Source organism: Lissotriton vulgaris, chromosome 2_2 (genome assembly GCF_964263255.1).
Source record: "Lissotriton vulgaris chromosome 2_2, aLisVul1.2, whole genome shotgun sequence".
Taxonomy (NCBI): Eukaryota; Metazoa; Chordata; class Amphibia; order Caudata; family Salamandridae; genus Lissotriton; species Lissotriton vulgaris.
Window position 1 is genome coordinate 208,787,639 of NC_141688.1, and position 17,571 is coordinate 208,805,209.

At 50.1% G+C, this 17,571-nt stretch overlaps 1 protein-coding gene across 1 annotated transcript in view; it reads left to right on the top strand.

Annotated features, from left to right (window-relative positions):
* Positions 1–319: 319 nt before the first annotated feature.
* LOC147729250 (CD59 glycoprotein-like) overlaps positions 320–17,571 on the top strand; it is a 115,685-nt gene continuing 98,433 nt past the window's right edge. Inside the window, exon 1 of the mRNA XM_086959550.1 lies at positions 320–488. The gene's annotated coding sequence lies outside the window, so the exon portion shown is untranslated. The remainder of the gene's footprint in view (positions 489–17,571) is intronic.

Consider the following 17,571-nt stretch of genomic DNA (forward strand, 5'->3'; position numbering starts at 1 on the left):
TAAAAAATAATGAAAAAAAAAAAAAGAAGAGTAGAAAGAATAGACAAGTGCGCCTCGCTTTGGCCCGTTGTCCGGTCAAAGTGTAAACACACTGAGTAAAGCCAGCTAAAGCCTTGTCAGACCAAACGGCCAGTAAGGGTTCAACGTGGGGGCGGGGCTCGGAGCTGGAGCCCGCCCAAGCGCGGGAGATTTTGAGGCCTAGCGCGGTGATAGGTCCGAGGGTAGGATAAGGGCGGAGCTTGGTTTGGAAGCGTTATCCCGGCCTGCCGCGGTGATAGGCCCTTGGCCTGGTGGCGTCGGCCCAGTGAGGCGTGGCCTTGTGGAGGCGGTGCCCTTACCCTCAGATGGAAAGGTCCTGCAGGCCCTGGTACAGTTAGGCGCGGCGGCCGGAGCTCACACTGAGGGCACCCTGCTCGAAGCACGTAGCAGCCCGCGAGGAGAGGAGGCAGATCCCGTAAATACCCCGAGGCACCCAGTCCGAACTAGAGGTGAGGGCTTCCCGTGGCCGCTAGTGTCAACACCACGCTGCCTTGAGTAACTGGCCCGAGCCCGACGTCTTCCAATTTCCATCGTTAGGCTGCCTGGCGAGTGGGTGGGCGGGCGCACTCGGCAAGATCTGGGGGACACAGGGATACGGAGGGCCTTGGGAACTAACATGTCAGGGGGCTCTCATCATGTAACAAGTAAGCCACGGGTGTTAAGAAGGGAACACGGCGCGTCTACAACTGTTCTTGTCCGTCTGGTGTGCGAAAGGTTGCTCGACATTACATTGATCCATTTCCAACGGGTTTTTGTTGGGCGTGATCCGTCTCATTACAGTGAAAATGCGTGTTAGACAATGTGTGTATCTGCTTTTTCGTGTGGAGTGCAGAAAAAAGTTAAAATTAATTATATTTACTAAATCAAATTGTATTGCTTGGTGAAATGTGTCAAGACGTGTTAAACCCATCATGCCTCAACTGTTTTATTTAAAAAAATAAATGGAGCCGAACTTCTGTGTGTCCAGGCGCTTTCATAGGTGTGGTGTCCGGAGACACGGGGGCAAGGGATGCCTAGGCCGCGAAGTGGGGCCTAACTATGACTGAACAAATGACGCAACACTAACTGACAGTTAGGGCCAAAGACCACGAGCGGTCTTCCGGCCGTTTATTTATCCTCAGGGGCTGCCCCGCCCCCGAGGCGTATGCGTGCGTGTGTGCGTACGTGTGCGGGCCGGGTGGCTCCATTACTACATCCCTCCAAACTCACAGATCAATAGTCCCGGCCATGAGATGTTTTGAATCAGTTCATATTCCATGCATAGTCCTTCAATCGTTGGTTGGGGGTCGGATTGGGTCGCAGGTGATATCTTTGGCTTTGACGACCTTCCAGACCCCCCGTCTCCGCTGGTTGCTCAGGGCGATGTTGATTATTGCTCGAGGAGTTTTCGGGGCTGATGTTGTTGGCCGGCTCGAGTCTCGGTGAAGTCGGTCTTTCTTCTTCTCGTGAGGATATGGGTGACTCCATGCGTGCTGGCTCCTGGTCTCCGTCTTCCGCCTCTTCAGATGCAGAGCCGGTGTGTCCACCTTCGCTAGAGACACGCTTAAACCATGACACGTTCCGAGTCACAGCTCGTGTGCCTCTGGATGCGGACACCATGGTGCCGTGCACATTCACGATCTCCCACACTTCCGGTTCAAAGGCTGGGTCGTATTTCGAATGTCGGTGTCTGTTCTTGAGGACCACTTTGTCACCAACTACTAATGACCGAGCTTGGGCTTTCCTGGCCTGACTGGCTTTGTCATTTGTGCGCCTCCGTCTTTCTTGGGTGGCTTCGTGGTTTATTTCTGGGGGGCACCAGGCAGGTGTAGCTGGCATGCAGTCTCTGGGTACCTTCTTGAATACTAGGTGCGCCGGAGCGCAGCGGGTGGTCGAGTGGGGTGTCTGTCGATATGCGCTGAGGAACTGTGACAGGCACTCCTCGGCGTCCTCCCTTCTTTCCACGCCAATTTGTAGTGCGCGTTTCAAGGTCCGCATAAGTCTCTTGACTTCCCCATTTGCCTGGGGCCATTGTGGAGTGATTTTTCTGTGGTGGATGCCCCGGGCGGCGAGGTATGCTTGGAAGTCTTTCCCCTGAAAAGGAGGGCCATTGTCCGACCTCACTTCTTCTGGCAGGCCTACCATGGCGAATACTCTCTCCAGGGCCTTCTTGACATGGTGGAACGCTGTGGAGGGTACAATTTCCACTATAGGAAAACGGGAGTAAGAGTCAATTAAGACGAGGGTGTGCCGTCCATCCGGGAATGATCCAAAGTCCACACTTATTTTTGACCATGGCTCTTTACAGGGATCTTCGGTGACCACAGGGTGGGGAGCAGGTTCCCGGCCTGTGATGATGCACGAATGGCAGTTGCCAACTTCTTTCTCTACTGCTGCGTCCATGCCGGCGAACCACACCTTGTTGCGTAGGCGTCCTTTGGTCTTTGACACCCCCCTGGTGCGCGAGGCGCACGACTTCCCCCTGTAGCCTTGCAGGTACCACGATCGCTGTCCCTCGGAGGATCACACCATGGGGTCCGATGCTCAGCTCGCTCTGGGCCCTCCACAGTTGTTGTCTTGCCAGCTGTTCCTGGGGTGTGAGGGCGCTGACTCCATCTAGAAAGTTTTTCCAGTTTCTATTTGCCAGCGTTGCTTTTACTTTGATGAGGCACTCATCTTCATCCGTGGCCTTCCCGATGTCTTCCAGCGTCAGGGCTACTGGGCAAGCGGCTTGAGAGATCATTCGGACGTATTCTTCGACGTCGTCTTCATCGCTTGTAGTTTGGACTGCATCTGAGGAGCCGGGGTGTCTTGATAGGAAGTCCGCAGGATTGTCGGCTCCAGGCCGATAGATTACCTCGAAACGGTATGTTTGGAGTTGCACAGCCCATCTCTCAATCCTGGGTGGGGCGAGCCTAGCGGTTCCTGCAAACAGAGGCACAAGGGGCTTGTGGTCAGACACTACTTTGAACTCATGTCCAAACAGGTAGAGGTGAAAATGCTGGCACGCCCATTTTATGGCCAGTGCTTCCCGTTCAATTTGGGCGTACCGCATCTCTGTCTGCATGAGGACAGCCCCCAACCCAACGAGACTCGCGTCCACAACTACTTCCGTGCGCCGGTGTGGCCTGAAGTATGCCATGACTTTGTCGTCAATTAGCGCAGCTTTGATTGCCGCGAAGGCTTCGTCTTCCTTGGCAGTCCACGTCCATGGTTGGCTCGATTTGGTGAGGTTGCGTAATGGCTCGGAGAGGGATGCCAATCCAGGGATGAAACGGCCACAATACGTGGCCATCCCTAGGAAACTTCTGACGTCGGCTTGGGAGCTGCCCGGATGGCGTCCGCTTTCTTTGGATCGACCTGAAGTCCCTCCCTGGAAAAGATATACCCGAAGAAGTCCACTGATTCTTTGTAGAAGGAACACTTTTCTCTATGGAGAGTGAGGCCGTGATCGGCAAGGCGTTGCAACGTGGCTCGGAGGTGGACGTGGTGCTCTTCCAAGGTTTTGGAGAAGACAAGGATGTCATCGCTTAGGTTTATGACTCCTGTCAAACCTGAGAGAGTCTCCCTGATGGCGTTTTGGAAAACTTCAGCCGCCGATGACACCCCAAAGCTCAGCCGCTTGTACCTCCGGAGTCCGACATGGGTGGAGAATGTCGTGATGTTGCGACTGTCCGGGTGAAGCTCAAGCTGGTGATATCCGGCGTTGAGGTCCAATTTTGAAAACCAGCGAGCACCGTTGAGGTCTGCCACGATGTCGTCCATAGTTGGTGTTAGATGCCTCTCCCTTTTTACTGCTTTGTTCGGAAGGCGCATGTCCACACACAGGCGTATAGCGCCTGGCTGCTTTGGCGCAATCACGAGTGGCGATACCCAGGGCGTCGGGCCCGACACCTTTTCGATTACCCCCAACTCTTCAAGTTTGCGCAATTCTTCCTCCACTTGCTTCCGTAGGTGAAATGGCACTCGTCTGTGTCTGAGAGCAGTGGGTCGGACCGTTGGGTCAACGTGTAGTTTGAACTTTTTCCCCTTTAAGCAGCCAAGTCCTTTGAATAGGGTCGGGAAATCGCGCAAGATTGCTTCTGCGTGTAGTTCATGCACTTGTCGCGCAAAGAATACCAGTTGCAAATCTTCTGCCGTGTGGCAGCTCAGGAGCGTGCCGCGCCTGCCTCCGGTAACATGGAACTTGGTCTTAACTTGTTGATCATTGCAAGCAGCTGTCACTTCAATTACTCCCCTCAGGGGAAGCGGATCGTCGCTGTCATAAGTGTATATCTTGGCGTTTGAAGGAGATAGCGGTGGGCGTGGAGACAGTAGCTCATATTGCGTGCTGTCCATCACATTTACGGATGCCCCGGTATCAATGAGTGCTTGCATGGGAGAGCCAGCAATGGAGATCTCACACATCGGGGGTGGGCGTCTTCTAGAGCCTTCTCTACCCACGAAGGAGACGAAGAAAACGTTGTCATCATCGTCATCGACACGGAATGCTGATCTGGAGGCGTCGCTGCACGGACCTGGATCTTCTAAGGAGAGTTGTCGCACTGCCTGGGTAGGGCTTCTTCCGCTCGAGCTAAAACGGCGGTTCCCACTGCTGCGACACACCTTCGCAAAATGATTCACTTTTCCGCAGTTGGAGCATATTCTTCCTCTCGCGAAACACCTTCCGCCTGCAGGGTGTTCCATGCCGCAGTTCCCACAGGGGTTCCGGGAACTGGCGTGTGAGGCTCCCCTCTGTGTTTGTGGCCGGCGCCTAATGGCGTCTACTTGTTCCTCCTTGATGTGAGGGGTCTTTGCTGGTGCACTGGGCCTGTCAAGAGCAGCTTGCGTTTCGTCAGCTCTGGCGTTGGATAGCTCATGCGAGCGCGCAAGGACGAGCATCTCGTCGAGGGAGATACGTGGCTGCCTAAGGATGAGGCGTCTGAGTTGTACCGACCGGCACCCCTGGATTAGTTGTGCGCGAATCTCTAGGCGCTGGTCCGGAAGTTCGCAGGCAATAGCTAGTTTCCTTAACCGGGCATAGAAGGAGTCAATGGGTTCCGTCTCTCCCTGCCTGGCTTGGCGCAGCTTAAACCACTCATAGTCAGGGTTCACTCTGGGATCGAAGTAAAGGTTCAACGCCCGTACTGCGGCGTCGTAGTCTTGTTCTCCACCCCTATCAGGCAATGTCTCAAAGAGTTCATAAAGCTCATCACCACCATAACACATCAGCAAAGAGCGCTTAATTTTGCCATCGGTCTCACGGACGCCAATGAAATAGTGCTCCAACCTTCCAATCCACAGACGCCATCTTGCCGCAGCCGTGGGTGGATCCACCAGTTCGCTGAACGGAGGGAGCGGCGCTGCGAGGCCATGCCCGGGAGGGGCTGCAGCAACGGCTGCGGCGGCACCAGGAGCCGGACCCGGAACCACGAGAGGCTGCACCGTGGCTGGGGGACCAGTAGGAGCAGGTGGTTGGTTCTGTGCAGGTGTCGCGGCAGTGGCACCACCATCGGCTTGTTGTTGTTGGCTCATAGTTTTAGCAGTAGGAACACGTGAGAAAACACGATGTGAGAGGCTAAGGCAGGGCAGGCACAGTGAGGCGCAGGTCCCACGTGGCAGAAACGGCAGCGCCGGGTAATTAGGCTTTCAGTCCAGTTGAGGCGTGCAGAAAATATGCTCGAGTAGACTAGGATAGCCAAAGGTGCAGTGTTGGTGGATGAGGCAGTCGACGTGACCCGAAATGAGCCGATTTGCCGTCTGGTCAAGGGCCGAAAAATTCCTTCCAAAGTGAATCACAGCGTCCGCCCAATGCGTGAGGAAACGCAGGTCCTTTTTCGTTCCGGTCGGCAGCCTGAAGTACGAGCTGACAGGGCTTATGCGACCTGATGCAGTGTGCGCATGCGCGAGCCCACAGCTCCAAGCGCGGCCGCTGAGGTACGGGCGCGAGGGCCGAGGATTACCCCCCGATGCGCCGGCGGCAGGCGAAGGAGCGCACACGAAGGAAGGCGAACGTTGGCGTGAGCGCCGGTAAGCCGCTTAAGAGCGGGCAGGGTGGCGGGCGTCGGTTGAGGCCTCAAAAAGGCGCGAGCTCACCTGACGCACCACGGCCTGGTGCGCACTTCACACTCGACAGCACCACCGCGGGGCTCGGCCAAGCAGGGATGGCCGGCGCAGCTGCGTGGCGAGGCGCGGGTACTGTGACCGCCTCGTCGCCAGTGTGGTGTCCGGAGACACGGGGGCAAGGGATGCCTAGGCCGTGAATTGGGGCCTAACTATGACTGAACAAATGATGCAACACTAACTGACAGTTAGGGCCAAAGACCACGAGCGGTCTTCCGGCCGTTTATTTATCCTCAGGGGCTGCCCCGCCCCCGAGGCGTATGCGTGAGTGTGTGCGTACGTGTGCGGGCCGGGTGGCTCCATTACTACAATAGGTAGTTACTAACGCACAAAATGTAGATTGATATCGGTCCAAACGCGAAGATATTACTTAGATAGATTTATTTATTTATTTATTTATTTATTCGTTTTTATATAGTGCGGATTTTACCCAAAGGCGTCAGAGCGCTTCACAATTCAGAAAATTACAAATGAACAAATTACAAAAGCAGACGATAAGCTACATGAGGTAAAAGTGACAAGAGGTAGCAAACAGTTCAATACAGGAGGAGAGAGTGACAAGTGTGCAGTTACAAGAGAAAACAAAGTACATTTAGAGGTAATATACTGCAATATATGCTAGACACAGAGGCACAAGAACCAACGTTGCGTAGGCAATGGTGGCACTTGTGCAAGTATCAAAAGCAAACAAAATGTGAAAGGTAGCAAACAGTGTGTTACAAGAGAAAAGTGGCTACGACGTTGTGCGGAGAAATGAAGTTTTGCTTGTAAGCTGATACTGGAAATGCGCTCACATCCACACAGATGTTACCAGAGACATGCAGGGCACACGTCTTCATAAGAGAAGTGGGGGAACTAGCCGAGTTTAGCAGTATGCAAGTGACATCAATGCGCGTGATAGCACTGTACTAGTCGACAGTGCATGATTTTACACGTGGCATCACAGAAAGTTACCTCACAAGAAGTGACATCCGTTTTTAAGACCTCACACACATGCTTAGCAGTTCTATCATGGACATTTTAAGTGCATTATGAGATCTTACAAATGAGATTTTCTGACTGGGATGTGCTGAACAAGCGGTGCATACCTGGGGCAAAATCTGGGCCTCAAATATATTTGTGTTTTACAACTGTGCCAAATAGAAGTTGCAACCAATTAAGCAGCTCAGATACATTGCCATGTTTCTCCTCATTGCCAAAGTCTACATTTTAAAATAATCTAATGGGTTTAAGGCACCTGTTGCTGAGATCTTTGTGCGCTCAGTAAAGCTCACAGAAGAATAGCAATGGTAAGAAAGCTCTGGAGGTTAAAGCATTTATTGGAAAAAGATGTGTCTTGTCTAGTCCAGATTTGAATCAAAGTAGTGTAGGAGGCCAATGTGTGTCCTGCAAAAGAACATCAATTAAAATGTATTTGACATATTTTTGTTTTTATGTAGATCGGTAAGTGAGTTACTGCTCGTTTAACACAGAGACACTTTTGTTCCGTGCACTTCACAAATTGTAATCTTTCTAATATAACACTGTGAGCTATGAAGGACGTGACTTCTACACCTTGTAGCTCTCACTGTCGTAGGTCACACATATTGTACATTTCTTTACACACATGCTTTATTGTCAATGTATAATGTGCATGCTATGTAAAGGGCTCAGGCATCCTGCATTGGGTTGAGTAGCACTGTAAAAAAAATACAATAGTGGTTAATTCATTTGTGTAAACCGTGGACATTCTTACAGTGAATGCATTTCTTTGATCTTCAGGGACAGAGCAAAGTACTGTAAAGTATTAACAAGCTGTTTGCCTTTGTTTCCCCGCCATTGTATTTGCATCTGAGTGTTAGGCTCCAGACTACACACAGCCAGGATCATATTGGAACAAAAGAAGGCCTGATGGCCCCTTAACTTCGGCCTTTATTTTTAGGCAACTGGAGGTTAAAATAAGAAGCCCAGACCCTCCTTCACAGTGTAAGACAGACAACTTGTAGGTACTGGTGATTGTGTACTGGTGTCTGAAAAATTACACCAGGGGGACTACTGCAACCTATTTCTATAGGGCTGAACTTCTTGGCAATGGAGACGGTGTCGACCCTTCTAAAAAAGTGCGTGAACACAGTCTACCCATGTGTATTCCCGACTTGGGCCTTGGACTGTTTCATTGAGAGTAATTCTCTCCTTGCCCTCACACTTGCCTCCTGCTGTGTTCTCAGGAGTGAGTAAGCCGGAGAAGGAATACATGTTCAAGCAATCAATTGCTGTGTTGAAATTAGGACAGAACTGTGACGATGATGGGGTGTAGTGCCAGGTACTTGTAAGGGAGTGCAGAGGAAGGCTGCCAAACTTAAATTGGGTGTATAGTTTCCTATCGTTGGGTATCTGGAAAATGTTTAGGTAGCTTACCAGGTATCTACTCAGTTGAAAGTCCATAAACCTCAAGGTTAGCCGTTCCCATGATGTATAACTAACTTCAGCCTGTGCTACCCAATCCCAATACTGTGATTTCCCAAGATCCTTATTGTTATCCCAGTGACCCCGTAGGACAACATCAGCCAGTAGGCATTTCACGTTCTTTATCCTGACTATCATGTTGTATTTGTCAGGAGCTATCTTCCTCGAGAACATTGGCATAAGAGAGCAATTCAGGAGTGCATCTGATTTTCCACAGAATAAAAGTGTACCATGTCTGCGATGGATGTCCTACCCATGTCCAGCCTTAGAGAAGGCGAGTGGTGTGCTATGAGGTAGCAACACCGAACTCCTCAGGAACTTATTCTTGGATCTTGAGTGGTCGTCCATCCTATCAAAGCCTCACAATTCAGCCCTATATAATGCAGAGCTCACAGCTTTATATTCACAAATCTGGAGGGCAGCTGCAACAGGTTTGCTAAAGGAGGTGAAATGTTCTTTTCTCTGGCCCCCACTATTTGCTTAACCTTCAAAGTCCTCTTGCAAAAAGCACAATTGATGGACAGAATGCAGAACAAGGTCATACATTCACCCTAGTACGGATATCTGGGCCTAAATCTATCGCTTTTTTGCGCTCACCATGCCATTCCAGTGTGGACCCAGCCAAATGCAAAACAGTCCTGACCCTGCATCCAATGGTAACAGTCCAACCCAAACTGCCAGCCAGGTCCTAAGGAGAAGACCTGACATGGCAGTTCAGGCTGGACTGTTCCCATGAGGCACAGGGTCAAGACTGATTTGCATATGGATGTGTTCAAACTGGGGTGGCATAGTGGGCAAAAGAACAATGGATTTAAGCCAGATCTTTTGACTTGGGGAGAATGTTTGTATTGTTCAGCAATCCGTCCATCATTTGTTACAGTTAAACCTTTCGCCCTAAGTGAGATGGGTATGCCCAGACCTGGGTCCCTTGCTCACTGTGCCACTGGATTCAAGCTTGCCTGGCTGATGAAGGGTGACATGCCGTGAAACCGGTCCCATCATGCTTGTTTCCGGTCCAGGGAGGGTCTGGCTAGGCAGTACGGTCTGTTCCCATGAGGCACGGGGTCAAAATCGATTTGCATATGGCTGGGTCCAAACTGGGGTCTCATAGAGATCTGGGTTAAATCCATCGTTCTTTTGCCTGGGAGAGAATGTATGAATCATTCAGCATTCTGTCCACCATTTGTTGCAGTTACACTCCGTCCTCTTGGCCACATGTGGTTTCCAGGTCATATCTTCTGATAACCTTATGCCCAGATGGTCAAAGGTACTGACCCTCTCTAGTGGGACAACACCTCCCATTTTATATAAGTGTTTGAGTTGGTCTAAAATCAACTGGAGCCCCCCTGATGTTTTTGACACTAGCAAGGTGTTGTCCGCAAACAAGACAGTCACAATATTTTACCTCCACAGTATGGATACAACAGTTGGAAACTGAGAGAGTTTCCACTACATTGTTCATAAAGAGATAAAAGTGTAGGTGCCAGTATGGAGACGAATAACTAAGGATAAGATCTCCATAGGCAGTTAAGTCTTCTAGCACTTGCCATAATTTGTTTCTTGGGATGAGATCAAAAGCTGTCTTGACCAGCTTTCCCTATCATGTAGAAAGAGATCGCTGGGATGTCATCGGGGCCCGGGAATTTTGTTTGTTTAGAAAATTCAATCAATCTGATTACTTGTAGAGCGCGTTACTTACCTGTGAGTGGTCTCGAGGCACTGAGGGGGTGGTGTGGTGCTACTGCTCGAAGAGCCAGGTCTTGAGGAGTCTTCTGAAGGAGAGTTGGTCTTGGGTCTGCCGTATGGGGGTAGGTAGGGTGTTCCAGGTCTTGGGGACGAGGTAGGAGATGGATCTGCCGCCGGAGGTTGCTCGTTGGATGCGGAGGACAGCGGCGAGGGTGAGGCTGGCAGAGAGGAGCTGGCGGGTGGTGGCGTAGAAGCTGAGTCTGCTGTTAAGGTAGGCTGTTCTGGCATTGATGAGTGCTTTGTGTGCGTGGGTGGGGAGCTTGAAGGTGATCCTCTTGTCGACGGAAAGCCAGTGTAGGTCTCTCAGGTGACGGGGGGGATATGGCTGCTGCAGGGGATGTTGACTATCAGTCGGGCGGAGGCGTTTTGGATGCGTTAAAGTCGTCATAGGTGTTTGGCTGGGATTTCTGCATAGTGCTTTGCCGTAGTCCAGTCTGCTGCTGACTAGGGCCTGTGTCACCACCGTTCTTCTTGTTTCAGTCGAGATCTACTTGTAGATACTTGTGTGCGTGGGTGGGGAGCTTGAAGGTGATCCTCTTGTCGACGGGAAGCCAGTGTAGGTCTCTCAGGTGACGGGGGGGATATGGCTGCTGCAGGGGATGTTGACTATCAGTCGGACGGAGGCGTTTTGGATGCGTTAAAGTCGTCATAGGTGTTTGGCTGGGATTTCTGCATAGAGTGCTTTGCCGTAGTCCAGTCTGCTGCTGACTAGGGCCTGTGTCACCACCGTTCTTCTTGTTTCAGTCGAGATCTACTTGTAGATCCTGCGGAGCTTGCGGAGGGTGTTGTAGCAGGAGGAGAAGATGGCGTTGACCTGCTTAGCCATGGAGAGGGAGGAGTTGAGGATGAATCCTAGGTTGCGTGCATGGTCAGTGGGTGTTGGTGCTGTTCCCAGTGGGGTCGGCCACCAGGAGTCGTCCCAGGCTGAGGGGTTGGTTCCGAGGATGAGTACCTTAGTCTTGTCAGAGTTCAGCCTCAGACGGTTGCTCCTCATCCAGTCGGCAACGGCCTTCATTCCCTCATGGAGGTTGGTTTTGACGGTGTGTGGGTCCTTGGTGAGGAAGATGAGCTGGGTGTCGTCGGAGTAGGAGATGATGTTACGGTCGTGATGGCGGGCCACTTTTACCAGGGGGGCCATGTAGATGTTGAATAGCGTCGGGCTGAGGGATGAGCCTTGGGGTACGCCGCATATGATGTCGGTGGCTTTGGATCGGAAGAGTGGGAGGCGGACGCTCTGGGTTCTGCCGGAGAGGAAGGACGTGGTCCAGTCAATGGCCTTCTCTTGGATTTCGACCTCTAAGAGGCGTGTCTTTAGAGTGCGATGGCAGACCCTGTCGAAGGCGGCCCGCAGGTCCAGGAGGATGAGAGCTGATGTTTCACCGTTGTCTAGTTGGCGCCTGTTCTCATCTGTGGCGGCGATGAGGGCTCTCTCGGTGCTGTGGTTTCATCTGAATCTGGACTGGGACGGGTACAAGATGTTGTCTTCCAGGTGGTGGGCCAATTGCCTGTTGACGATTATCTCGATGACCTTTAACGGGAGCAGGGAGATGGGCCGGTAGTTCTTGGGGTCTGCCATGGGCTTCTTGAGGAGGGCGTGGATTTCAGCATATTTCCAGCTTTCCGGGAATGTTGCTGTTTCGAAGGAGATGTTGATGACCTTCCGTGGTTGGGGTGCGATGGCTGCATCTGCTTTGTTGAATAGGTGGTGTGGGCACGGGTCTGACGATGATCCTGAGTGGATGGAGTTCATGACCTTGCGTGTCTCGTCGTCGCTGACGTTGGACCAGGAGGTCAGTCGGAAGGCACTCTGGGTGTTCACAGGGGAGGTGGAGTCTGGTGTGGTCAGGGTGGTTGTGGTGCTGAAGCTGTCGTGGATGTCAATAATCTTGCGGTGGAAGAATGTGACTAGTGAGTCGCACGGTTCTTGTGAGGGCGGGATGTCGTTGGCGCTGGGGTTGGAGAGTTCCTTTACTATGCTGAATAGCAGCTCACATTAGCCTGTAGCATTTAACGTCTGAATGCTCATTGGCTCGCAGCTTAAGGTTATTGAACCTCAAAAGTCTGTTGCAGAATATTTATAGAGTCCCAAAACTTTCTTGCTTGTAACGAAGTAAAGATGAGTGTTTGGGTGTGTGTGTGTGGCTCTCTGGGGGTGTGTGTGTGTGGCTCTCTGGGGGTGTGTGTGTGTGGCTCTCTGGGGGGGTGTGTGTGTGTGGCTCTCTGGGGGTGTGTGTGTGTGTGACTCTCTGGGGGTGTGTGTGTGTGTGTGTGACTCTCTGGGGGTGTGTGTGTGTGTGTGGCTCTCTGGGGGTGTGTGTGTGTGTGTGTGGCTCTCTGGGGGTGTGTGTGTGTGTGGCTCTCTGGGGGTGTGTGTGTGTGTGGCTCTCTGGGGGTGTGTGTGGCTCTGTGGCTCTGTGTGTGTGGCTCTGTGTGTGTGTGGCTGTGTGTGTGTGTGGCTCTGTGTGTGGCTATGTGTGTGTGTGTGGCTCTGTGTGTGTGTGTGGCTCTGTGTGTGTGTGGTGTGGCTCTGTGTGTGTGTGGTGTGGCTCTGTGTGTGTGTGGTGTGGCTCTGTGTGTGTGTGTGTGGTGTGGCTCTGTGTGTGTGTGTGGTGTGCTGTGTGGTGTGCTCTGTGTGTGGGGGGGGGGCTCTGTGTGTGGATAGCTTTTTTGTAGGTGGCTCTATGTGTTGGCTCTGTCTGTGAGGGTGGCTCTGTTTTGGTGGCTCTGTCTGTGTGAGGGTGGCTCTTTGTAGGTGGCTGTCTGTGTGAGGGTGGCTCTGTGTGTGCGGGTGGCTTTGTGTGTGTGGCTCTGTGTGGGTGTAAATGCAATAGGTCATGCATTTGCGAGCGATTAAGCTATTGGCATTGTAAATGACAATGCCTTATATTTATGATTTAAAATAAAAATCACGAGCAATGCCAATAGCTCTACCTTTAATAATGCCGAGACCATTGCATTGTAAATGCTTGCTTACTTATTTGCTTTTACGAACGCCACCCCAATGTCGTCGACTTTCCTTTTTCTCCTCTTCGAGCCTTCGCTCAGAAGTCGGGGGAATGCACTGCAACCTGCTGCCCATTGGAATACAGTAAATTGAACACTATATACAGCTATTTAACACAGTGCACCTTGAATGACCAAAGTACAAGCCTTAATGGGGCGGCCAGCCTAGCCTCTTTCGGGATATGACCAGTGCATGCGGGCCTGCCCTGGCCTGGGTTTGCCTGGGCACATCCTGCGCAGCAGAAGATCAATCGCTGGCTTTCTGCGACTCCTGGCGTGATGAGGAAACGTTGAAGGCCAAACTGCTAGGGCTTATGGTGCGAGCCCCCCTCCTGCTGGTGAGTGTCCTATGCAGTGGGAGGCCAAGTGCTGGTTTTAGGCAACTCCTGGCACGGTGAGGAAACATTGGTGGCCAAATTCCGCGGGCGCTGCTGGGGCTTGTCGTTCAGCCCTCCTTCTGCCAGTGAGTGCCAAAATTCAATTGTTATGTGCAGTACTAGGGTACATCTCAGATTAGATACTATGGTACCCTTATAAGGCCCTAGTATATGGTATTAATGTACTTAGGGCATAGGTACCCAAGCGGTCCCCGATGGGCTGCATCCTGTATTATGCCACCCATGGGAGACCATTCAAACTAGAACTACATGTATGCTACTGCAGCCTGTGTAAGCTGGTGCCTTCTCCACCTACTAAAGATATAGGTTCCTTATATCTAGGGTCACTGCACCTAAAACCTATGTCGCCCTTATAGCAGGGCTTTCCAATCCTGAAGGCAGGGTGCTTTGTTTGAAGTGTGAGGGTGTCCCAGCACGAGTAAGACACCACTACAGTCTATGGAGTCCATGTTTCCGGATTGTAAGTGAAGCAGCCATATACCATATAGAGGGGCACTGTATAATTATGCAATGACCATCTCAAACAGCTGCAAGAATCCTATAATGTTTGGTATGGAAGAGTCTTTCCATAGGCTCTCAGGGTTACTGGTTAGAACTGGACTATGCCCTGGGACACTAAATGTGCCCCTCATGCAGACTTTCTGGTGCTCACCAGTGCACCCAACTGGTCCCAATGCACTAAATCCTGTCTGGGAGGTGATAACAACTTCCTGTGACGGGATGCTTATTGTTCTGCCGTTCCCTGCTTGCACTTGGCTCAGCAGCAGGAGGGCAGAATCGTGCCTCTGGTCAGCAGCAACTCTTTTGCGCTGTCTGGGTCTAGAAGATTGGCAACGGGAATACAGAGCTTATAGGAAGGCACATTCAGTGCTTAGTGAGGGTATGATTTCAACATGTTTGATACCAAACATGATTTGATTAGCTGCAGCTGTTTTCGAGATGGTCATTGCACAAAATACGCGGTGCCCCACTGTATACTATATGGCTTCTTCTCTGACAAGCCAGGAGATTGGACTCCTTAGGCTGCAGGAGTGTCCTGCTCAGGCAGGGGCACCCTCACTATTATAACCAAGCACCTGGCCTTCAGGATTGCAAAGGCCTGCTAGAGGGGCGACTAATAGGTTTTTAGTGCAGTGACCCTTGACATAGGAAAGTTATATCTTTAGTGAGTGGTGTAAGCACCAACTTACACAGGCTGCAATGGCAGGCCTATAGTTATATTTTGAATGGTCTCTCATGGGTCGCATAAAACATGCTTCAGCCCATGCGAGACCTCTGGGATACCTATTTCCTAAGAAGGCATCAATCGCATACAGTCTAGCTCAGACTATGAAGGACCGATTGGTTGACACCAGCCCGGAAGTGTTAGAAAAACTACTTGGCTTCAAAGTAACAGATGTTTTTTCAAGTGTAAAACTTGTAGAGCCTGCACACATGGTGTCATCAGGGTGACATACAAGGATGGATTCAGCAACCAGAACAGCAGATCAGCAAAGTTCTTACGTGCTAGACTGAATATGCGGTTTACATCCTTGAATGTCCCTGTGCCCATCGTTATGTGGGTAGCACTAAGCTCCCTGTACACAAATGTGTACTACAACATCTGAGTGCCATAACCAGCCAAGATAACTCGTATCCGGTAGCCAGACATTTTAAAGAGCACCATCGACGTAACAACAAAGGACTCCTTTACTAAGTAATTGATGCAGTGGGTGCCAGCAGAAATAGGGAGTCAAAACTGCGCAAATTAGAGACCAAATATATCCTACAGTTAGACATTAAACAACCTGGGGGTTTAAATCTCACAGAGGATCTATATACCTGTTTACACTAGGTTATGTAGGATTAGTCAGGATACATGTGGGAAAATGTAGTGCAAGGGTCGTAATTTTAAATAGTGTTTTTAATAGGTGATTACTATTTATTGTTTTAATGTGACTCGTTTTAATATGCTTTAACATTTTTGCACCATCCTAAGACTATCTATTGCGTTGTTTGCACTTTAACTCCATCTTTAATCCTGTTATTCACCTGCAGTGGTTTTAAGCATGTGGATTCAAGTCGCTATACTGAGTACTGTATCAATAGGGATGACTCTCCTTCATGCTGTAGTTTGGTTGCAATTTCATTATGAGCCCATTTGAACTATGCCTCTTAGAGATATTATCATATTGCACATATATGGAGTTTAACTGGATGTGTAGAAGTATTTTGTGAGGCAGACTGGGCTCAGTCTGTCTGAATGTAACAATATTAATCGGATTTTAATTTAGCTATCTTTATTGCACATTTAGAACTTTTTTCTTTAGACGTACGTAGCACTTTAGGGGTTGCTCGAGTGAACAAGCCATGTACAGAACTGCTCAGTGTATAAAGGGATTTAACCCATAATTATTTTCTGGCATATGATATACACAAATGACATTATTTGTTATGACGTGCGTAATTTGCACAATATTGCTGTAAATAGAAATGGGTTGTCAATATATGTAGTACATTTTACAACTTTTGGTATTTTACTAGTATTTTAGTCGCAATTATTTACTTAATTTATTTTAAAGAAGTGTTGTAAATAATCTGTCCTCTATGTTTACTGAATGTAACCCAATGAAATGATAGCACTTGCACTTTAAGTATGGACTTAGCACTATGACACGCTGTCTTGTGATCAAGGCTCCACGGAGCCGAAACGTTATGGCGACAGCACTGAAAATAAACTAACTTGCATCCAATACCTTGGTTCGTCCCTGTTGTGGCTGGGGAGAAAAGACTACAGCGCGAGGGAAAGCCGAGGATATATGTGTGTGTATATATATATATATATATATATATTCTCTCATTTATATCTCAGGCATGACAGCTGAGCACCTGTTTAACCTGCGCTATTTCTCAATACATTCTGTTCCCAAAAGACACTTCAGTTCACCATCATATAGAGGAGAGTCACTTTCAACTGGCTTTTCTGGGGTGTTAAACGACCCCCTCTCCCCGAATCCATTGACATGAATAGGACCTAAGACCCAAAATGTTGAGAGGTGATTAAAATATGGGAAAAGCTGTACACGTTGACTGACTGAGGCATTGGTACACAGTAGCGCGTGGTTCATTGATAAAAAGCTGGAAGGGCTGGAGCAAGGTAAGCACTGAGCACACGTTAGTGGAGGGAAGGAGGCGGAACTGCCCTGTCAAACTTTTGAAAAAGCAGCGCTTAGAAAGCCTTGACCCAGAACAGAGACATAACTCAAGCCCCGTGAAGGCTAGGGGGCCAAAAAACATTCAAAGGGGCTCCATTCAACGCAAGCTCAATAAATTTCCAAGATGGGAGACTCTGCGACCCCCTCGGTGCACTCTTAAGGAGACCCTCTTTTTGCTTTACACCACCGCCCCAGGACTGAGCTGCCAAAACCACCGGGTGACTAGAATGCCCACCACTCAAGTAAAAACGCTTCGAGTTCCACGGCGCTAGATAGACACGGTAATGCAGAAAAGTACGAAAGCAAAACCAGAGCACAAAGTAACGTGAATAGCACGAACTAACAAAAACTTCTGAAAAAAATAAATGACGTGCAGTTCAGTATTCACGCTGCGGTCTGGCGCTGTGTTTTTTGTTTTTTTTTAATTTTATTTTTTAAACTTGCTTGTTGCCAATCCGGTTTGGCTTTTCTTGGTGCGTGACCACCGGCGTGTTGTTCAGGTGAGGGAGAGTTTTCTTCCCAAACTCAGTCCACGGACTGAAGGCGAGCGACTCCTTCCTCGATTCTAGAAGGGTTCGACTCCTGCTCCAGGGGGAGTGGGGGTCTCACTTGTGATGTGGGTGCAAGTCAGGGTGCCTGTGTCAAGGAGGGTGGGTGCGAGTGAG